Genomic DNA, 23,491 nt, shown 5'->3' on the forward strand with positions numbered 1-23,491 from the left:
CGATTATTGATGAATGTGTCCAAGAAGTTTTGCACAAAGAGCCTTTCAAGTAGTTATTGGATGACCGTCATGCGGAAGAGACCACCCTTTTACTTATAACAACATTGGTTGAGGAAAGCATGATTAAGAAGCATTGGTGAGAGGTCACTTTCCCCAAGAAAGGCATGCAAAAACCTTTGCCCAAAGAGATAACCCCCCAGTTAGTCAACTTCATTGGTAAGTTCTCTACTTTCTCCGATCTCATAATTGGGCCTTCGGAGACATTGATTTTGGTTTTGAGGAGTGGTTCTATTTTAAATATCCTTTGACATATGCGTTTCATCTACGTTAAGCTCACGATGTTAAACAAGTGCTTCTTGGAAGGTAACCCAAGAAAGAAGTTTTTGTATTTTGGTGAGTTGAAATCTTTAGTGCTAGTTTTGTAGTTTTGTTTGAGTTAGAAATAAATTTCTCAGCATGTCTTGGATTTTTCATGTGTTGGTTGGTTGTTTGTCTTTTTAAACACTCATTTTATCCTTCCTATGTCATATTTGAACTTGAGCTTAACTATAGGAAATAGGAGGAACTTTGCCTAAATTTTTTAGGACTCTTAAGGGCTACTTAGGCCAGTAAAGAGGGGTGTAAGCCTCAAACAGAGAGCTTTACGGGTATCTTATGCCCGTAAACCACCCCGCAAGGGGGTTCCAAAGAGTCTTACGAGTGCACTTACGGCCCGTAAGTCCTAGTGAGCACAGTTCAGAGGTTCCTTGTAGGTAACTTACACCCTTAAGAAAGGCCATAAGAGTCATCCAGAATAGTCTATGGGTGTATCTTAAACCCATACGGCCTGTTACCACCATGGGATACAACCTAAGTTCCTTACGGGCACTTTACGCCCATAAACTAGACTGTAAGAGCAAGATATAGGACTTTACAGGTTACAATCTAACAGCCCTTACGGTTGTAAGTTAGGTTGTAAAAGAGATGTACCCTTACGGGGCAAGCCTTATGTCCGAAAGAACCCCTTAATTATTCATTCAGAGAGATTTATTGTCACAACTTATGTCCATAAACCTCCCGTAATTACCTAGGGTTATAGCACCGTCGAAAACCTTTAATCTTCATTTTGAATTATTTCTCACCAAATTGCCATTACTAGCGCTTCTCTCTCCTTTTATTCTCTCCCCCTTGTCCTTATCTCCGACTTTTGAGTGTTTTTGAACTGGGTTAAATCAATTTGGAAGCGTTTCACTGGCTGGTTTTTCTCCTTCTTCTTTGCCTCGAAGGTATTCCTTATTTTTCTTAATTTTTGAGTTGAATGATGGACAATTCAATTGAAAATTATTGTTTGCCTCAAAGGTATTCCTTATTTTTCTTAATTTTTGAGTTAAATCAATTTCGTTGTTTAGACGCGATTTTTGTAAAAATTTTGAGCTCCATTGTACCGGAGGGGTCCTTACAGTCTAAGCCCATGGCTTACGGCCCTAAGGTTGCCGTAAAAGGGCCTTTTCCCCAAGTCTTACGGCCGTAAGCCTTTCCGTAAGCAAGTTATAAGCACTCCTGGTTAAGTTAATTTTGTATTTTTGTGTTCCAAACATCATATTTTTCTCTTCCAGGATAGTTAGAGAAAAGAGGGCAGCTTCTAGGCCGGGAAAAAGGAAGAGACCTGAGGCAATGACCTCGCGTACAGTTGTTGAGTAGGCAACGATGACTCCCCCGGTCCCTTCAGGCCTCACATTTGCTGAGGTTCAGTTTTGAGGGTGGTTCGCCCGCTTAAAGACGAAGAGGTTTGGCCAATCTCATATGGTGGATTAGTCGATTTTGTCTTAGTTGGGGATCAAGGAGGAGGTGAGGGGGATGTTGTAGTTAGGAGGATGGAGCTAGCTATTCTCGTTGGAGGAGCAGACGCACAGGGACACCGCCCTTAAGGTCTTGTCTACCTTTGAGGTAGACCGTGCTTTGGTGGGATTAAACAGGGCTGGCTCCATCTGATTTTAATTATTCAGGAAACAACAATCGATGACCTACACAGGATTTTGCTCTACTGTTGGGGATGTATGACACGGACTTTACCACCACCTCACAGTACGAGCAGCTCCTCATTGACTTCCCGCCGGGCATCACACCTAAGGGACTGTGGCAGCACCTTAGTAGAGGTAGGAACTACAAGCCAGGCCTCACGAAAGCCTCATTCTTATCACGCCTGGCTCTGATGCATATACATGTTGTCATAGCTTGGTCCTTTGCAGGTCAAGCTGACAGTACTGGTGTGGTAGGATGGCATGAACTTCTTTTTTGCTACAGCCTGACCGAGCGTCGTCCTGTCCACCTAGGGTATATCCGAGCCAACTTTATTGCACATTAAAGCAAGCATGTACGCCTAGGTACAATCTTTACCGATCCCTACATTAAGTACTCATCAGAGGGTTGGGGTTGGCAAATTGACTCCAGGGCCAGGAGATTGTTGGCGGTACTACCCCCTAGGGATGGATACCCTACGGTTGATGGGGATGGCAGACGTCTCAACTCTAGATGGACCCATCATCCCCAATCTGACTGAGCACCCACCAGAGGGAGATGAGTCCGAGGATGAGGAGTCAGACAATGAGTCCGATAGTGAGTTATTCTTGCCATTGGCCACTACACCATCGAGTGCATCCAGTCCAACAGCTCCTCCCAGATGCAGATCAGATATTCAGGAGTTACGGGCTAAGGTTAGACAGGTGCAGGAGAGCCAGCAAGCTATTCAGTCGACACTGGCATAGATGCAGGCTGGTCTTGACTGTGCCTTGGATCTTCTATTCAGGCTGGTCCCTCTTCCGGCTCCAATTCCTCCAACGTCAACTCCTCCTTCATCCCACATCTACTAACCAATTTCACAACATTGGACGCCACCGAGCACTAGTTCTTTCTTTTATTTTATTTTATTTTTCATTTTTAGACTTTGTATTCAATATTTTGGCAAGGGTTGGCCCTGCCTATTTTGTATCTATTTTCATACCATTATTGGATTTTATTTTATGTTTTTATTATTTGGATTTTGTTGAGTTGTAATGTCTTTCATGTACTTTGCAGGACTTATATGCAACACTCAACATCCTCAATTACAAAGGGGATGCTCACTTGGTTATTTCTTGACCTTAAGTGGCCCCCAACTGCTAGAGCACAACAACAGATACACTAGGCTGATTCCAAGCATCAATGACTCTTCAATTTGAATTGGGAAGTAATCATATTACACTCCCCTTTTATTCTTTTTTACATTGCGTTACATGCTTCTATTTACACACATTGAGGACAATGTATAAATTAAGTGTGGGGGAGGGGTTTAAGCTTCATTGTTAATTCTTTTATATGCCAAGTATGACTTATGACGATGCATTTGTAATGCAGTGGGAGTTTCTTAGTATTAGGGTGGACACATGTGAGTTTGTTTCATTTTGACTCCTATTTTTTCATGTGCATTCTATTCTTAGATATTCACTTAATTAGAGCACGCAGCTTTTCTATTTAACAACTTAGACCATTGTTGGGCTTCATTTAGCATTTGTTCATTTTACTTCATGTGGTTGAATTGAAAAAATTTTGCAAATTTGAAAGAATTTGTTTTTTAAAAAAAAGAAGAAGAAAGAAAAGTTGAGGAACGAAAAGAGCTATCCATGTTGAAGAGTGAAGCTACTCTCGATAAGTCAGATACTATATATGCCCTAACAAGAAAGAGCTACCTCTTTAGGTAAGTAAGAGCTACCATATTCTATCAAAGGAAGTGACAAGGGCTACCTCTCTTAAGCGTGAAAGTCGTTCAACAAGCGCCCGTGGGAAAAAGCTACCTTAGGAGTTGCGTAAATCTACCACCATGCAAATAAGGAGTTATTTGTGAATTTTTGCTTTTTGAAGTCCTCTAGGTCAAAAGAAGTGACGTAGAGAGTTGTAACACACACATAATGATAATCTTAAATAGAGTGTTCACTATTTGTGAAACTTGAAATTTTTAGCATTCTTGTATTATTAAGACCCGAACTATTTGTGAAACTCCCCAATTCTTGAGCACCCAAGGTCTTTCACTTTCTCCACTTGGTTTGCAATGTTTTATTTTTGTTTGAGGATGACCAAAAGCTTAAGTGTTGGAGAATTTGATGAGTGTGCAATGTTCATGTATTTCATATCATTTTGTACACTCATTCGGCATATATTAGAATCATATTGTGAAATTCGATACTAAATCTAACGTGTTTTATATTCTCAATATTAGGATGGCACTTCAATATGAGAGAGAGAGAGCCAAAAAAAGAATTCTAGACCTTAAACGAAGGAGTTGGAGCTCTCTCAGAATCATTTGAATAAGGAAAAGTAAACTGGGTGGCTTACGGGCTGCTTATGGCCAACCTTACCCTGGTAAGTAGATTCCAGAGAACCTTGCGTCATGCTTATGCCCATAAGGGGATTCAATACCAAATTAGAGAACCTTATGGGTACAGCTTATGCCCATAAGGATACCCATAAAAACCATCCAGAGGAGTTTATGACCACAACATACGCCTGTAAAGGCAGTCACAAGAAACAACACAGAAGACCTTATGGTCAAGCTCCTATGGCCGTAAACTAGACCGTAACATAAACAGAATACCTCATGGACGAGACTTATGGCTGTAAGTATTCCCGTAAGCAATTGGGTATAAATAGAACTAATGTGGATTTTCAGGGCATTTTCTTTTCTTTTCTTTTCGTTTGGGTGATTCTTGAAGGCAAAGTTAGGGAATAAAGGAGGCAAATCTCCAGCACTCAATGGGCGATTTGAAGGGAGATTTGGATCCACATTCAAGGGTTTTGGAGGTTGTAGCCATTAAGGTCATCTTGGCGCTTTGCATGGAAGCTTTTCTATGGTTTCTCCGATAGTCCTCCATTGGCGCAATTGAGAAGGGGGTTTTCATGTTTGATTTATTTTTTTGATGCTTGATTTTTTTTTGTTTTTAATTTCATTAATTAATTCATCAAAATTAGTTAGAATTCTTTAGAACTTGAACCAATGGGGATCATTCACGCATAGGAAAATTATAACATGCATAAAAAAAAGATGCAAAGTTTTTCCTTTAGATACATTCCCGTTCTTGTAAATTAATTGATTATCTAAAAGATTAGGAATTGCACATGAAAATTTCATGTTCTTTTTCTTAACTTTAGGTAGTTACATTTGCTGCGTTTTTTTTACAAGTGCATAGATCGTATCAAGTAATAATAGTGTGCAATAATGTAGGGTTATCGATCACAAAGATAGTGACTATTAGTACCAATTATTGATCTATTATCTATCCGAATAAAGGTAAGATTGATGAACAAAACTAAAAATAAATCAAAAGCTAAAATAAACACAATTAATTGGCACGGATACTATCAAGCATGGAAGAACGGTATTCGGACAAGGAATCCCCCTATGTGTTAATTAAGTGCTAAAGTAGGATATTGGACTATCGAGTATATTGAACTGCAAGTGTTCCAAAATCATTCACACCTTTTTCTCAAGGCGATGAACAAATAATCCCCTACCGAACTAGGTCAAAATTTCTTCCTTGCATAGGTACAATTTGATTGTATGAACACTCTATGAACCCCCGTAAAAAGAATTACCTAGATTTCTTAAATCACACTAATCCCTTTTTCAAGGCAATTAGTGACTAATCCTCTACATGGCTTTCCTACCTTAGTACAATATGATTTCATAAACGTTCAATAGAATCCAAAAGTAAGGTAGCACTAATCAGGACAATTGAAGCATGCAACCTTCTATCTCTAGCTAGGGCCTTCAATTGTGGTAAATCTATGTATAGTTATTTCTCAATCCCCTACACATGTATCAAGCATGAAATCAAGCTCTCGTTATATGGAAATTATGGCATTAAAAAACACAATTGAATCACAAACAATATCTAATGTCCAATATAAGACTACATCCTAGGGTTCATCAATGTCTGAATACCCTAGGAGGTTTAGTTCCTTATAAAAAGAAAATGTGAAATATAATCAAAGAGGACTACTAATGACATCAAAACATAATAAAGAAACCCCCATTGTACCCCATCCTTCCTCCCTTACAAATTTGCCAATATATTTTCCGATAAGCCATCGAGGACCTCTTCTCTGGCATCTTTGATTTTTTTGATAAAGGTAATCGAACCTTATCTAATTACTGTTGGAAAATCTTTGAAAATGTTCCTCATCTAACAAATATCTTGGAAGAAGGCTGGAAAAAAAGCCTAATGAAAGTCTCCTCAAAACCCTTACGTCTATCTTTTTATAGTCTAAGTATCAGGCAAGTACACAGGGTCAGATACGGGGATGTGTGCTAGGCCTTGTAGCCCTCTGCAAACCAAAACCTCTGAAACCTTAGGATCACAGGGCCACACCACCCTTACACAAGACCATGTGGATTCCAAACGAGGTCATGTGAAGAATGCATGGAGATCAAAATGGGGTTGTGTCACTATTTTGAAGCACACTATGAATTTCCCTAGATCTAGTTCACAGCTCGTGTGCATGTAATTTCCTGCAAGTTTCTCTGAAGTCAGAGAAACTTGATGCTCTTCAGCGCCAGTGTGTGGAACCCCGTATAACCCTCTAGAACTCCATTTCCTCCCACTTTACTTTGATTAATTTACACCCTTCTCACTTTTCTTGCTTCAATCTCATGATCTACAGATTTGACGCTCATAAAAGGTGAATAAAAAACCAATTAAAATAAAATTTGCCAAAAAAGGCAAACTAAGTGCATTCAATTGTAATAGAAAAGTATGTATGCATACTCAAACACTTATCAACACTCTTTTATATGTATTTATGCCAATGTATTTCCATTGATGGATTTTAATACTTTCAATGGTTAGTGGGATGTTATAACTCTCTTCTTTAATTTTTATTCTACATGTCACTTAATTTTTCTTAATTTTTAGAGTAATTCTAATGTTTTCTTTTTATAATGCATATAATTGAAATTTAATGATATGCATTATAGAAAAAAATATTATATGGCCAAATGGCCTTTGGTCCAACGAGCATGGGCTCCACTATAAAAAGTTTGATTTACGAGACTTTCATTGTCCTAGTATGAAACACTTCGGATGCAGTGATGATAAAGAAAACCGGATTTGAATGTGGATGTGGGTTTGCATACTAAAGTCCCTGTCAGTCTGGTGAAGACATGCACAGGTGGACTTTCATTGCAGCTTATGTATGCATAGCCCTGATTGTACATGTGCTTATTGCATTCGTCAAAACAATATATGTATTATATCAAAAAAATACCCAATAATATTTGAAAATTCAAGCTTCTTTCCTATTTTTAGGTGGTGAGAAGGAAAAGCTTCCTCATTGTCGAACAGCAAATATATGGTAGTTGAGGAGACATTTTCAAATGGTTAATGGACGTTGAAAAGTGATTAACCCCTCCAAAAATAAAGGCTAGTAATAATGCGCCGAGGCTGTACACTTGTGTTTTTATTCAAACAAAAGGGAAATCCAAATGCTAATCTCATCTACGCTCATAATTTAGTCATTGACAAATGAGGATAGAGACCGTGACCTTTAAACAGTATTTTTATTCCATCTCTCAATGTATATATATAAGTTCTTATTGCATGTGCGTTTCATACTAGGTTAATTTATTCCAATGGGGAGATGACCTTGTTGTGCAAAGGTTGGGTTGCAGAAAGGGCAATGGACTGCAAAAGAAGATCAGTTACTTATCAAATATATACAATGCAATGGTGAAGGTTGTTAGGTATGTGGAGCCTGATTGTGTGACACCCTAGGAGGTGCGGGAGAGCATCGGTTTAGGTTGGAGGTGCGGGGAGAATGCCCCGCAGTAGGATACAAGGGTAATTTGTATATTGTTAGGATTATAGTTTGATAATCTTGTAAATTGTACCCAGATTGGATTTGTATCCAGATAGGTTTAGGATTTGGGTAAGTTTAGGATCCAGATAGGGTTAGGATCCAGATATGATTTACCCTCTTCCAGATATGCCTCAGAGTTCTAATCCAGATATGCCTCAAAGCTCTAATCTAGATATACCTTAGATTTTTTCTATATATAGGTAGTCCCTTGTAAGATGTATGTGTGCTTCAGATATTGAAATAAAACCATAGTGCGGCTGTGGACGTAGGCAATCTTGCCGAACCACGTAAATCTTGTCTTTCTTGTGATTGTTTTCTACTTTATTTTTCTCTCTCGATCTTCAGTGGGAATCCGAATTCCCAACAACTGGTATCAGAGCCTAGGTTTGAAAATAAGAGTGGGAGCAATGATGGAAGAAGGAAAGGTTCGAATTGAAAAATTCGATGGCAGGGACTTCGGATTCTGGAAGATGCAGATAGAGGACTATCTCTACCGCAGGAAGTCGCATGAGCCGCTATCGTGGAAGAAGCCGGAGAGGATGGAGCAGGCGGTCCGGGATCCGCTTGATCGCCAGCGCTTGAGTGGTTCGCTTTGACATTGACGAGGAACGTGGCTTTCAACATCGCCAAAGAGAAGACAATCGCGGATCTAATGAAGGCGTTATCAAATATGTAGAAACCATCCGCCTCGAACAAGGTGTATTTGATGCGCCATCCGCTTTAACTTGAAGATGGTAGAAGGTGCATCATTACGCGATCACATTAATGAGTTCAATGTGATTACGACTCAATTGAGTTACGTGGAGATCACGTTTGAGGATGAGGTAAAGGCACTGATTTTGCTATCATCCCTACCGGAGAGTTAGTCAATGACAGTAACTGCAGTGAGCAGTTCGTCAGGAAGTGCGAAATTAAAGATGGAGGATATCCGAGATTTGATTCTCGAGCGAGGATATTCGCGTAAAAAGAATCGTGGAGAATCGTCGGGATTAGCTTTGAGCATACAAAGCATAGGAAGGAGTCGACAGAAGGGTCAGAAAAAGGTTCACAAAGATATTGTCTGTTGGAATTGCGATAAGAATGGCCACTTCAGTAGTCAGTGCAAGGCACCAAAGAAGAATAAGAAGAATCAATCAGAAGATGACGATTCAGAATTCACCCAATGAAGATGTTGTGGATGCTCTTGTTTGTCGTGGTTGAGCATCCCTATTGAGTCGTGGATTCTAGACTCAAAGAGGCTCATTTCACTCAACACACTCGAGAGAATTGCTACATAATTATGTTGCAGGAAAATATGGAAAGGTATATCTTGCTAATAATGAACCTTTGGAGATTGCGGAAAGGGTGAAGTTCACATAAGGGACCGCTCAATGGAACACAGTGGAAGCTACAAGAAGTCAGGTATGTCCTAGGCCTGAAAAGAAACTTGACTTCCATGAGTTAGATTGACAATGCCGGATACACTATCGTGTTTGGAGGAGGATCGTGGAAAGTAACCAAGGGTGCAAGGATTGTGGTACAGGGCAAGAAGATGGGAACATTATACATGACTTCAAAGAACAGGGATACAATATCAGTTGCGGATTCTTCAGTTGATTCAAAGTTATGGCATCGAAGACTTGGGGACATGAGCGAGAAAAGGATGAAACCGTAGCATCAAGCGGAAAACCGCCGAGTTTGAAGATCGGGTTAATGTAGGTCTTTGTGAAGACTGTATTTATGGGAAGCATAAAAGAGTCAGTTTCTCAAAGTCCGCAAAGAGTATCAAAGGCAAAAAAATGCTACAGCTTGGTGCACAGTGATGTATGGGGGCCAATTCTAGTAAGATCTCTTGGAGGCTCGCGCTACTATGTTACCTTTATCGATAATTCCGCTCGAAAGAGTCTGAGAATAGACAATGGTGGTGAGCCGGAGTACTATACAGAAGCTATGCAAGTGGAAGATTCTGTCAAGTAGAAGTTAGCCATGAAAGAGGAGATGAACTCCCTAGAGACGAATCAGACTTGGGTGTTGACTAAGCTCCCAGAAGAGAAAAAAAGCCTCACAGAACAAATGGGTGTACCATGTCAAGGAAGAACATGATGACAAGAAAAGGTACAAGGCCATATTTATGGTGAAGGGCTTTCAGTGGTTAATTGAGGATGAGACACTAGCACTGAAGAAGATACTTAGTGCAGAGAATCCAACAGACATGTTGACAAAGACTAAACATCCAAAAACTGAGGCTATGCATGGCCTCAGTTGGCCTCCAAATTGCTTGATGAAGAGGAGGCGCCTCACTAGGAGCATCATTTAAGCTACAAAGATGAGGACTATGAGAGAGCCGCTTATATTAGAAGATCAGTCTCCAAGTGGGAGATTGTTGGGTATATGGAGCCTGATTGTGTGACACCCCAGGAGGTGCGGGAGAGCATCGGTTTAGGTTGGAGGTGCGGGGAGAACGCCCCGCAGTAGGATACAAGGGTAATTTGTATATGGTTAGGATTATAGTTTGATAATCTTGTAAATTGTACCCAGATTGGATTTGTATCCAGATAGGTTTAGGATCCAGATAAGGTTAGGATCCAGATATGATTTACCCTCTTCCAGATATGCCTCAGCAGTTCTAATCCAGATATGCCTCAAAGCTCTAATCCAGATATACCTTAGATTTCTTCTATATATAGGCAGTCCCTTGTAAGATGTATGTATGCTTCAGATATTGAAATAAAACCCTAGTGCGGCTGTGGACGTAGGCAATCTTGCCGACCACGTAAATCTTGTCTTTCTTGTGATTGTTTTCTACTTTATTTTTCTCTCTCGATCTTCAGTGGGAATCCGAATTCCCAACAGGCAACTGGAATTCTCTCCCTTAGAAAGCAGGTGATATTTTAAGCATGCACGATCTCTTTCTACAATTATTAATATGCTTAACATATAATATATATATATATATATATATATATATATATATATTATTTTGGTGTTATATATTTTAGGGCTTCTTAGATGTCCAAAGAGTTGCAGGTTGAGATGGATGAACTATTTACGACCTGATATAAAGAGAGGGAACATATGACCACAAGAAGAAGACCTTATCATCACGCTCCATGCATTGCTTCGTAACAGATGGTCACTGATTGCCAAAAGATTTCCTGGTCGAACCGATAATGAGATCAAGAACTACTGGAACTGTCATCTCAAGAAGAAACTCAAGGACCAAGGGTTTGCAATCAATGAAAGCCGTCTTACGAAAAGAAGGAATGTTATCAACTATGGTAACAAATACGAGTAAGAGTAGGAATAACGAATTGATCATCCAAGAAGAAGAAGAAGGATGGTGTGACATGCATTGAAGATGAAAGCAGGGGACCAAGATATATATTCCAAAGCCTAAAAGGTTTACAAGTATTATTAAGAGCTCTGTTAATTATCAAGGAAGCGTGGAAAATGATGATATGAATGAAGGCGATTAATCTTAGAACAAGGCAATTGTGCAAGAGTAACTAGATACTATTATGCAAAGATCTCGAACACTCTAGGATTTTTTTGGAAGATGTTTTCCTTCCCGATGATGAGTTTGCCATTAATGATCTCTTCTCTTGAGAAGCTATTCCAAGAGTATTTTGCATGTTTTGAACTCAAATGAAGATCAAGTTCTTGATCTCGCAAGACCGATCAAATTAAATATCCATTAAAAAATGGATGGTTCATGGGTGCATGCATATGTATTATATATGTAATATGTCAACCTCCTCTAAAGGGTGGTAAGCCTTATTACAATACATATATATATATATATATACACACACACATGCACTCTCAAGCATTAATTTTTAGTGTGGCTGGCGTTTGCATAAATTAAGAATAATGTGTGTTTAAATGTAACCTAATCTATGTATACTAGCATGATGTCCATGTTTGTATGAGTTTGTATATCTAATGAAATATTTATGTTTTAAATAGTATATTGTTGTATGCATCATTTTCTCAATTAAATAGATCGATATATATCTTGTATTTTATATATATATTCTTTCCTTTGGGTTATGTAGAAAGTGATGATTCATTGCATATTCTTCATATTTTTGAAATAGTTATTTTCATAATCAATATTAGTGAGTTACTGAATCATCATTATTATTTTTAATATATATAATTAGTGGAAATTGCCAAAAAAATCCTACAACTTTGCCAAATTGCCAAACAAACCCCCATAGTTTGAATACCCAAAAACCCCTTCCTTTTTCAACTCCATGATTTTTGAAACCCCCAAAAGTGCGTAGCTGGCATTAAGCGGAGTGTATTTAAAAATTTTATGGACGAAAATGCCCTTGCGGGAAGTCGTGCATTTGCCCCATTTCGGTGGTGTGAGAGGAAGTGGGTGGGTTTTTCTTAAGCATTACTGTTTGCTTGTCTTCTCTCAACTCGCGACTCGAGCTCAACTCGCGTCTCAGGCTCTTCTCTTCCCACGGCACTCTTCCCTTTCCACGGCGTCTCGAAGAAGAAGTCCCGTGCAAGTATTCGGCATTTCAGTCACTGCGGTCTAAGGTATTCATTATGGTTTTTTGTTAACTATTCTGTTACGAAGAGACATTTTTCGGTTTTGGTTTGTGATTTTTGTTTTTTTGTTGGAAGACATTGAAGCTTTCGAGGGGATTAATCGGTGGGGTTTTTGTTAGTCTGCGAGGGAGATGTCTCGGCTAGGGTTTTTGTTTTTGTTTTACATTTTCAGTCTATGTATCTGATCGAAATGGTTTTTCCGATTGTTGTGCTTTGTGTAATGTTTATAATCTCGTTTACCCTTTTCGGTTGATATGGTTGCGATTGTAAAAAAATGAGGTCTCCGTTTAAACAATGAGCTTTCTGGTTTAAGTTAGTTAAGTCTCCGTTTAATTATTTGTATCTCTGTTTAATAGTATCGTCATTTTGCTTAAAAAAATGATATCGGTGTTTAAGAGCGAGTGTTCTACGGTTTAACAAATTACATTTCCAGCTTAACAATGTCTTTGTTATTATCGCGAGGCTTGTGATTATGGCGGTCGATCTAGTTAATGGGCGATGCTACTTGACACGGTAGTGGAGACCGTGGGTGAATTGAAAGTTCACATGATCCCTCGACCTTTGGGAGATCATCAGAAGGACACGTTCACGAGCATTCTTGAGTTGGAAGCTGTATACCAAGGCGGGCCCTTCTTGACTCTACATTGCGGAGATACGATAACCGCACCAATAAATTCGGGATCGGGAAAGCATCTGCGACTTTCGAGGGCTGAAGATGTGGCGATCGTTCTTGGCTGCGTTGCGATGGGGAGGCGATCGTGTTTGAGAAGAAGAAAACACGGTCGACTTTTCGAAGAGGTATTTATCGAAGGCGTCACGAGAGACGAGAGACTCCATCGGGGAGCACTCTTGACAACTTCGTTGGACGAGAGGGAGAGAGGAGAATTTTGCCAAACTCGCGATGGTGTACCTCACGGGTACAATCCTCTTCCCAAATACCTCTGCTTTCGGTTCCCTAAGCTGGATCGTTGATTATGTCGATGATCTACACGGAATGGGGCGCTACGCATGGGCGCAAGCGGCGCTGAAGTGGCTTATGGAGGACATACCACAAGCCGCTACCCGAGTCGCAATCTAGATCTGCGGGGAAGAAGACCAACACGGGTATGTTAAGGGTTGCGCAGTGGCGCTTAACATCCGGTTTCTGGTGACCGGAGCCGGAAAGAAAGTCCGTTTCTGCAAGATCCCAAGGATCTTTGTGCTACGGTGAAAATACTTACAGGAAGCAAGCGGCGATAGAGACGAGTTTGTCGTCTCTCGAAGGAAAAGAGGTAATAATTCAAAAAAATATTTTGTTTTAAGCGTAGAGCGTTAACGTTTAACCATATCATTTACCGTTTAACTTTATTCATCTATCGTTTAACATTATAACTTACCGTTTAACTTTGTTCGACTACTGTTTAAACTTTTAGTTTAATGTTTAATTTGTTTGTTCTTTGTTTAACACAATAGGTTATAACGTTTAAATATCTGAGTTACATGTGTAAATATAGTTTTTAATTGTTTAAACTAAATAATTTACGCTAAGATTGTTTGCTTTACACATGCTAGTTTCTACGAGTGGTTCCGTGAATCTTGATGAAGAAGTATTTGTTCGAGACGACCGTCGGTCGGATGCTATTGCTCGGGAACCGCTTGCTCGAAAAGCGAAGATGAGAGGCGACCCTCTTCCCTTGCTTGTTGGGCGCCCGTTCTCACGCTTCGAGGCCAAAAGCGCGTCGTCGAGGCGGAGAGCCCTCCCCAGCCCCGCCCGACCGTGGCTTCCCCCGACCGTGTCGGCCCCCGAACGTGGCAGCTCCCCTGCCGGCACTAGGCGAGGATATCACTGTAACTCTCATGCAGGCTTGCCAGATTTTGATGACCGAGTTCCCTCGGCAGTCGCTCGGGTGGAGGCATTGGAAGGCGGTCGCGATCCTGATCGATTGCGCCTTCCCTTCAAACAAATGAAGCACCGGGGACGGATCGCCCGTCGGAGTTCGGCAGCGAGGACATCATCGGGGTGGCCCTTGAGCGGCCTCATTCGAAGAAGCTTGCAAAAAGAGGAAAACAATAATGCCTCCGTCTCCACGTCGTGCGGTGACGATGAAATAATAGCGGCACCATCGGCGTGACACCATCGGCGGTGATGTTGTTAGCGTTGATGACATGCCCATCACGGTGGAGGAGATTGAAGATGGCGGCGAGTTTGCGCGGTGGAAAAAGATACGTCGACTACGTTGTTGGCGACATCATGCATCTGAGTGGAGCCGGCGCTGACGATCGCGGCATCAAAGATGGACACAATCCATGAAGAAGAACAACCGGACAGCGTTGTGTCTCCCATTGATCTTCTTGCCGTGGAACTCACGGTTGAGAAGGTCGTTGAGTCTATCCTCAGCGAAGTGGAATTCACGGTGGAACCAGCGGTGACCGTGCCGCGTCGAGCGGACACAATCCCACAAGAACAAGAAGCATGTAAGGAAGTGTCTCCCGTTGATCTTTGCCGTCGTGCCCCCATTAAAGGAAGCCCGATAAAAAAAGTAGAAGAACTTGGGAAGAGTCTTCATTCAGAAGAAAAAAAAATCGTTGACTGATCGCGCCTCAATAAGTCTGAGCGAGGGAGTTGATAAGGATCTTCCTCAGCGCCCTATGGACAAAGTAAGTTTGAAGTTTTTTATGATATTGTTTAAAAGCTGTTTTAGTTACCATTTAAGTAGGGAGCGTTAACGTTTAAAATTTTCAGATAACATTTAACTTATAAGTGATACCCTTTAAATATTACCGTTACCGTTTAAACATTCAATATAGAATTTAAAGTTTATACTTTAACGTTTAATTTTATACTTACAACATTGTTTACATGTCTTTGTTCCGTTCGACCACAGCCTATGTCGTGTGGAAGAATGACTACTGTCGACCACCACGGGCCAATCTATTCGACACCTTTCGAGGGGAAGGAGATGGTCGCGAGGCGATGTGATGGGCGCATTCGTATGTATCTTGCAAAAGGCGATGAGCGTAGTGCCATATCGTTATAAGAGCGCGCCTCCATCACGCGACCTGGCCTTGTTCAGTGTCAAAGCGAGGCGACGGCGCACATGAATCCACGATGGCTATGATTGGAGATGCCGCGCGCAACTTGCATGAAGTGGACATCGTCATCCTCCCGATAATTATGAGTGGCCACTTCCATGTACGTACGTCCTTGACAATGAAAAAAACAAGAATACGGGCATTATTCTTCATGCCAAAGCGAAGAATACGATAAAGCAGCGCTAGAAATGGTAAGTGCTTTAATAATTTGTGTTTGTGTAATAGTGTTCGGTAAATAATCGGCATTCTAATATGAACTTGTATATCTCGGCAGTGGAACCTATTCGACCTACTGTATCGACATGGAGTTAGGGCGAGTCGGCGACCCATAAAAGTACCCGCTTGTTCACGACCTTTGAAGCCTGACGAGAAAAAAAGGAAGTGTCATTGCGGCGTCTATGTCATGCGGTTTATCGGCGATTACTCGCGGTGAGAAGCTACTGGTACCCATGAGTGGCGTCCCTTATCTGCGATTAAGGTATGTTTCCGCATACTTAGGGAGGGAGGCGGTCGGCATCACGGCCAGGAGGGAGTCTTGCATAGCGGGTTCTTAGTCATTCTTTCTATATTTGTATACGATTCTTTCTTTAATAATCCAGTTCGTTGTTTAACATACACTTTCGGTGTTTAAGTATATAGTTCATTGTGTAAATATCAATGTAATTGTTTAAACTCCGTTTTCTTGTGTAAAAGCGAACCCGGAGGAGTGTGCATAAGCGGGGTCATAGTCGTTGTATAGGGTGTAATAGTTTTCAAATGTAAACCGGTTTAAATTCGATTCATTTTTTCGAAGAACATGACAAATTTTGTCGATGTAAATGTACATGTATCTAAATTCAATTAAATTCATTCTGTTTCGTTTTGAGGTTACATTCTTGTTGGATGATATTGTAGTCCATGAGGGTACATTATCGGGTAGGGTTACATTTCATTTTTCATTTTTCATTATCGGCTAATATCAACATTCATTTTAAGCGTATAATGATAACTTTTTGCCCTTTAACTTTTCGTTTTTCTCTGTTTAAGTTTAGGTTTCTCTGTTTAAATTTAATATTTTTACATTTAAAAATATCCTTATTATTTAATAATATCAATGTAATTACAACAAAAAAATATACTTAATATTTTTACATTTAAAAATATCCTTATTACTAATAATCTCTTATAGAGTGTAATGTAATGTTCCGATTTTTTTATGTGCGGCGGGAGTGGAAGCGGCTTGGGGAACCCGGCGTGTATTAGTGCAGCAGGGAACCGCTAGCACCATCCCAGTTGTACATTTTAAGCGGATACAAATTTATTTTTAAGCGATAAAAAAATAACGAGTTAAGCGAGAGAATAAAAATATTTAAAAGCGTAAGAGATATATTTAAATATAAAGTTCAATATTTAAACAATAATAAGAAGTATATACACAATGCCTAGATCGACATGATTCATTCCACGATCTGCGATTGTGACACGAAAGCGTGGCGATGGCTACAGCGCAACTTGCGGACCTCGGGCGCTTACGACTCGATCCTCTTTCGTCTAGGACACCCGGGTTGCCTTCTCGTCGCGGGCGATGCATAAGCGCGATTCGCGATTTTTCATCCATCGACTGTCGTTTGTCGGTATGAGGGAATATAGCTTCCTTATCGCCATTTTTGAAGTCGAAGCTTCCTTCCACGATCGCTCGGTGTTTCTCGTTCTTGATAATTTGAAGTCAAAATTCCTTTTTGATTGCAAAATTCCTAAGTGCGTCTACGAAATGTTCAGCGCCTTCAAAACATTGTCCAATATCCAGCGACAACACTTGACTTGATCGGATGAGGAAGGAAGGCATGCCACACCCTCGGGGCTCGCCATGATGTGGAGCGAAGCGTGCCGGATTACGAATTCACGCCAACACTTTAGTTTAAAGCGAACACGATCAATATTTAAGCGAGAGACACAAAATATTTAAGCGATAAACATAAATCTTAAGCGTTAAAACAAAAAAAGTTAAATAATAAGTTAATAAGTTAATCGGAGACAATAGTGTTTAAATGGAAACTTGATAAATGTAAGCGGTGGCAGGGGATAATAAACAATAATTAACTTCTACAACTATATAAACATAAGCGAGAAGAAACTTACAACGAGAAGAACTCGTTTTTCGGTGGGATACGATGCCACATCATCGTCTCAACAACAAGATCAACAACGGAACATTTGAAGATGGAGTGCACGTGACACATCTGTTGGAAGTCAACCTCGTTTTTATATGAGACATACTGGTTTTATGTCCATCGGGTTGTGATAAACTTCACTACGACACGGGAAATATCGAGACCCCATCGCTCACATATTTCGATTAACTCTGATTCCCAAGAGTCGGTAGCCGTGAACATTAGCACTCGTCCCTCCCGTTGTATCTAGCAATAGCACAAAAAAACTCTCCATAATTTAATCGGAAGAGCTAAAATTGAATACACCAAATGAGAAGAAGAAAAAAAGAAGAAGAAGAAGAAGAAGAAGAACAAGAACAAGAACAAGAAGAACAAGATATGAGCCTTCTAAAACTTTGTTTGAGAAAAAAAAGCAAGCGGGAGGCAAAAAAAAATTGAAAAAAACTATGCATAAAAGAAAGTTATGATTGGGCGCCATTTTTTCCCACCTTTTGCAAGGGCAAAAAGGAATTTCATATCGTGGACCCACTTCAACTTACCGGCGGGGGGTTAAAAGGAATGTAAAATATAACGGAGGGCTGTCCGGGGTGTGCAAAAGTTGGAGGGGGTTTTTGGGAAGTTTTGAAAATTACGAGTGGTGAACAGTAATTTTCCCATATAATTATTAGTACTGAAGAATTTTTCAAATTTATAGCTTATTCCAATTATCTATTTACCATGAATTTGAGGAGTGTGTTAAAAATTATATATTTGGTATATTAGTATATTATGATTGTCTACGTTTATAGAAGAAAATAATGTTTATATTTGATGGTATAATTATTATCAGGAATATATTATGTTAATTTGAAAATAATATAATTTGTATATTATTATATTATAATATCAACGTGCATTATTATTGTTATTTGAAATATTGATATTGATTATGTGGAAACCTTAAAAACCTCCCTTTCTCTTTGTTTCTCTTCAACATTCTCCTTTCCAAGAAACTAGATATATTTAAGCTAATTTTCTTATTCTTTTATGTAACAAAGCTTGACCTTTGTTCAAGCGAGTGGAATGAAAAATACATGCAATTGATTAGAAATAAATCTATTCTGTTTCTAATCAGGAAAAATGAATTATAGTTTCACCTCTGATTTGTTTTGTAATTTAGAACTTTTAAAAAAATATTAAATCGGTTTATAGCTTTAGAAATAGAATACAATTCTCTTTAGAATTGCAGCTATAATCTATTTCTAAATTTAAAATTCATATAAAAATGATAAATTAAATTTTGTAAAAGAATAATTTCTTATTATGTTTTGTTTACCATAATTACAAATAACTTTAAATCTTTAAATATTTGTAATTGGTTAGAAAGTTAGAAAAAAAACATGTAATATTTGTTCAATTACACTTTTGCTCTGTTTGGTTGCCACTAGATTTCATAAGAATGGTGGTCATTCCTATGAAATTTAGTATTATGTAGGAAATCAAATAAAATGGTGTTAGGATACTATTTTGACAATAATAAATTCTTATGAAATCACATGTCCATAGGAATTTGTAAAAGAGGTCACCCAAAAAAAAAAATTTTCTATACATTTCAGGCTGTGCGAGTGTGAGATTGGGAAATAGAAAGGCCTTCATCATTCTCTACCATCTTCATTCTTCACGGCCACCACTTGCCGTCGCCGTTTGCCGAACCGCCAAAGAAGGGCTCATCGTCTCCATTCTCTCTCTCTCTCTCTCATTTCTCGAGCTCACGGCAGTCATAAGCTTCGCCTTTCCTTGCTCCCATTCTTGCTTCAGATACAAGGAACTGAGCTTACTTCTCTGGTTTCTCAAAGGATCTCAAGGTCTTTTTAGTTTATTTGAGTTGAAACTGGAAATTATGAAAGGATCTCAAGGTTTCTCAAAGGATCATAGCTGGAAATGGAGGTGGGAGCAGCAGCAAGGGCGGTGGGGCGTCGATTAACATTGCAACGATGGCAGCCGGTTCTGGTGAAACAAGAGTCCCTCCAATCAAGCAGGTATACACTCTTACCCTTCGTATCTGATCCTTCTTCTGCAATGCTATGCATTTTCTTGTTATAAAGAGCTTCATATCCTTGTGGTCTGGATTTTTTCCTGTGATGATAAGGAGATGTGCATTTTCTTGTTATAAAGAGCTTTATCCTTATCTTCTTAATTGGGTTTCATAGTTTGGTGTTGTTCATCCTTATCTTTTTGTTGTTGTTCATCTCAGTAAATTAATGGAGTTTTTTTGTTTATTTGTGGAGAATGTGACAAGATGTTATTCATCTGAGTAAATGAGTACAAAGTTCATGGTTTGCTTTGTTTCTAATTATATTTGCTTTCTGAATGTTATTTACCTTGATTGACACTGGGTAGGGAGAAAAATAGTCGTAAGAAATTCAAATTTATATCAATATTTCAAAACAATTTAAGAAACTTAGAAATATTTCTCTCATTTTATCTTCAAATTTTAAATTTAAACATAAAAATCAAATATAAATTATCAACAAGTGTTTATCTTATCAATGGTTTTCTGCTATATACTTATGCTCTCATGATTTTACTTTTATCTTATCAATGTTTTTATTTATCAATGGTTTTATGCTATATACTTAAGCTATTTACAAATACATCTGTTTTTTGTGGCTATTAATCTCACATCATTCAATAAAAAGCTGATAAAATGGATGCATTAATGATAAACATATATGTCTCAATGCGCATGTACAGCCAAACTTTTGCATCTATATAGGATTGGATTCTAACCACAAAAATATCTTTTTAATACATGGCTGGTGTGGAATTTCATATGATCGTTCGTTCGAGCTCATCGAGAGGGCGCGGGCGTGGACTCGCCCTTGTGACTTGACTTTTTCGTGATGGTCACGCCGTGTGGAAGTTTCCGCATGGACGTGCGTTTTCTGCGAGAGACTTACAAATTTATCCCGAGAAAAACACGGTGAGTGTACCTAAAAGTAAAGTTACTTTGTATGGCAAGCTTTGAGTTCATTTATATGTTCAGGAATTTTCTGTAGAGCCTGCAGAGTTTTTAATTGTCCAGAGATAACACACGGCCGTGTGGAATTTCCGCATGGGCGTGTATTTTTTCGTTCAGAGCTCATCCGAGGGAGCGCGTTGTGGACTACGCCTTTGTGAAACGACCTTGTGAAGAGTCCACGCCGGTGTGGAATTTCCACACGGGTGTGCATTCCCTCTGCGGACTTACAAATTTATCCCGAAAAAACACAGGTGCGTGGACTCGCCCCTGTGGATGACTCTCCCACAATGCAAGGGTGTGGGTATTTTCCGCGCGCCCATGTGGATCTCTGTAGAGAGTTTCTCCTCCATCCCGAGAATACAGTGTTTACGCCCTGTGAGCGAGCCCAGATGAGAGTCCACGGCCGTGTGTAATCTACTGCGGGTGTTTGAAAACACTTTGAAAGTTTTTCGGTTGGATAGAGAAGCCACGTTGCGTGTGTACGCCTCATGGAGGGGTGCATGGAGTGGGTACTTTTCCTGCGCAGAAAGTGCGGTTATGTTTGGGAGACGGAGGGTGGTTTTCAGAGAGCGCGTGTGAGCTGCTCGACTCTCTCTGTAGAGGCGCACTGCGGACATGGTAAATTTCCATCGCCACGTGTGGATGTCGCATAATTCCAAGAGGCGCTTAATTTTTCCTTTAAAAATCTCGTTGAATCTTTCATCTAACTACCTCTTGAGACCTTTCGAAAAACACTCCTCAATCAATTTACCGACCTCTCACGATGTTTTAGAGAATTCCATTCAATTTTTCATGCCGAATTCGAAGTTTTAATACCCATTTTCACCCACGGTAAACCTTTTGTTCTCTCTCTTATTACAGCCAATTCTTGTTTATATTGGATTAAAAAGTGTTGAGTTGCAGTAATTTTCACTCTATAATGGTTTATGCATGTTTAGAAAGAGTTTAGACATGGTTTTAAGGTGTATTTTTGGGAGTATTGACATGAAGCCGTGCAATTTTCACGCCTACGGATACACACGCGTCGGTGTAGAATTTCCACACGACCATGTGAGAATCTGCAGATATTATTTCGAGCTTCGTTGATCGTTTTCTCGTCAATTCTTGTGAGATATGGCGCCTTGTTTGAAGAATCAAAGTTAAGTATCCCACGGAGACCCCACTGAGCCGATGCACGCATGGAATTCTCGAATCCGAGCATCGAGGGCTCGATTTAAGAGATTATCGGCACTCAGTTTTAGTAAGTCTCGCGTTGTGGATTTGAGTTTGCTAAGAGAGATTCAGCGAGGTAACGAGCTAGCCGATGAGATTGGTGAGATGTTAGTGGTGGAAGCGGAGAAGATTGTTAACGATCCGAGGCCGAGCTTTCCACGCGTTGACACTAGAGGTGTTGGCGTCTTTCGAGTTTGATCAGTCATATGGGACTTTGGACATCGTGGATGCTGTACAGTTCTGAGCATTCGGACATCCGTTTCGCATGAGTGTCACTGAGTTCTCGGTTTGTATAGGCTTGTACGGCGAGAGTCACGCAGTGCAGAGGGAGTATGGACATTTCCAGCAGTTTCCGGTCTATGACTTTGCAACAAGCGTGCCGAGGTTACGTGTGGACATGAGGCGTGTATGAACCGAGGGTGTCCAAGGCCACCAACCTCTCTCGGCTGAGCTACGAGATACTTACACTCGGTCCTCGGCAGGTCGCATGTCTTGTCGAGACGATAACAAAGCTGTTTTGAACAGGCAGGACTTACTCGATTTATACTCCATGGTCTGCAATGTGCCGACTCACCTAGGGCACGTAGTGGCAGACGTTTTTGAGGCATCAGGGCCAGTTTGCTGGGAGTATTATTCGCTGGTCCTTATGGCACTAGACTCATCTTGGGGATGGGTTTTCCTAGGCACTATATGATATCTTTGAGGAAGAGCGGTCGTGCCTTCCCTCTTGGACTTGATCACGCTTAGGATGATGGGGTTGGTGCCTAGATGTGGGCAGCTGGAGCATACATTATAGCTCTGACCACAGAGATGGTGAGGGGAGGCAAGGATGCAGCAAAGGGGTTCGGACAGGTCCCCAGCCTCGGTTTGCGCAGTCGGGGACGGAGCACCCTTTGCACCACAGGGGAGACACTCGGCATCTCGAGTGCCTATTTTTACCCTCCTCGAGTTCATGATCGTGTTGAGGCTCGAGGGTGTTGTCGATGTATTATGGTTTGCGATCACCGATGATCGAGCGATCTGATCGGCTCGATATACCCGATGTGATTGCTGTTTCGACAAAGTTACTGAAGTTATTGATTAGCGAGCCTCCGGCTCCTCGAAAGCCTCATCATCACACGATCCACCGGCACCATTCTATTATCCATGTACATGGCGAGCCGACGGTGATGACACTGAGCACTTGACTTTAGTTTTCATCGTCTTTATTACTTTTGCATTTCAATTTGGACTTGTATACTCAGAAAGGACTTTTCTTCTAAGTTTATTTTTCATTTCGTTGTCTCGAGTTGTATTCATTTATTTATCTTTTATTTACTCAAGTTGTTTTTGTTTTATTGAGCTTCACTTGAACCTCATCGTATATGCGATGCGAGATGGTCTTGTCATTATTGGGAATTGAGAACTAGTCATGGACATGACCGAAGTGCTTTGCCCTTGGTGCGTGTGTGCTTCACAACATTGTCGGACACATAACTCCCAAGGATTTTACCTCCATCAAATGCAACACTAAGTCGGGGAGTATTGTTTTCGATGACCTCTCCCATATATTCTTGATTGTTTTACATTATTAGTGAGTGTGAGATGTGTACATTTGGGACAATGTACAACAAGTGTGGGGAGGAGTTTGATAGCAATACGTAACTGA

This window comes from Dioscorea cayenensis, chromosome 16 (genome assembly GCF_009730915.1).
Source record: "Dioscorea cayenensis subsp. rotundata cultivar TDr96_F1 chromosome 16, TDr96_F1_v2_PseudoChromosome.rev07_lg8_w22 25.fasta, whole genome shotgun sequence".
Lineage (NCBI taxonomy): Eukaryota > Viridiplantae > Streptophyta > Magnoliopsida > Dioscoreales > Dioscoreaceae > Dioscorea > Dioscorea cayenensis.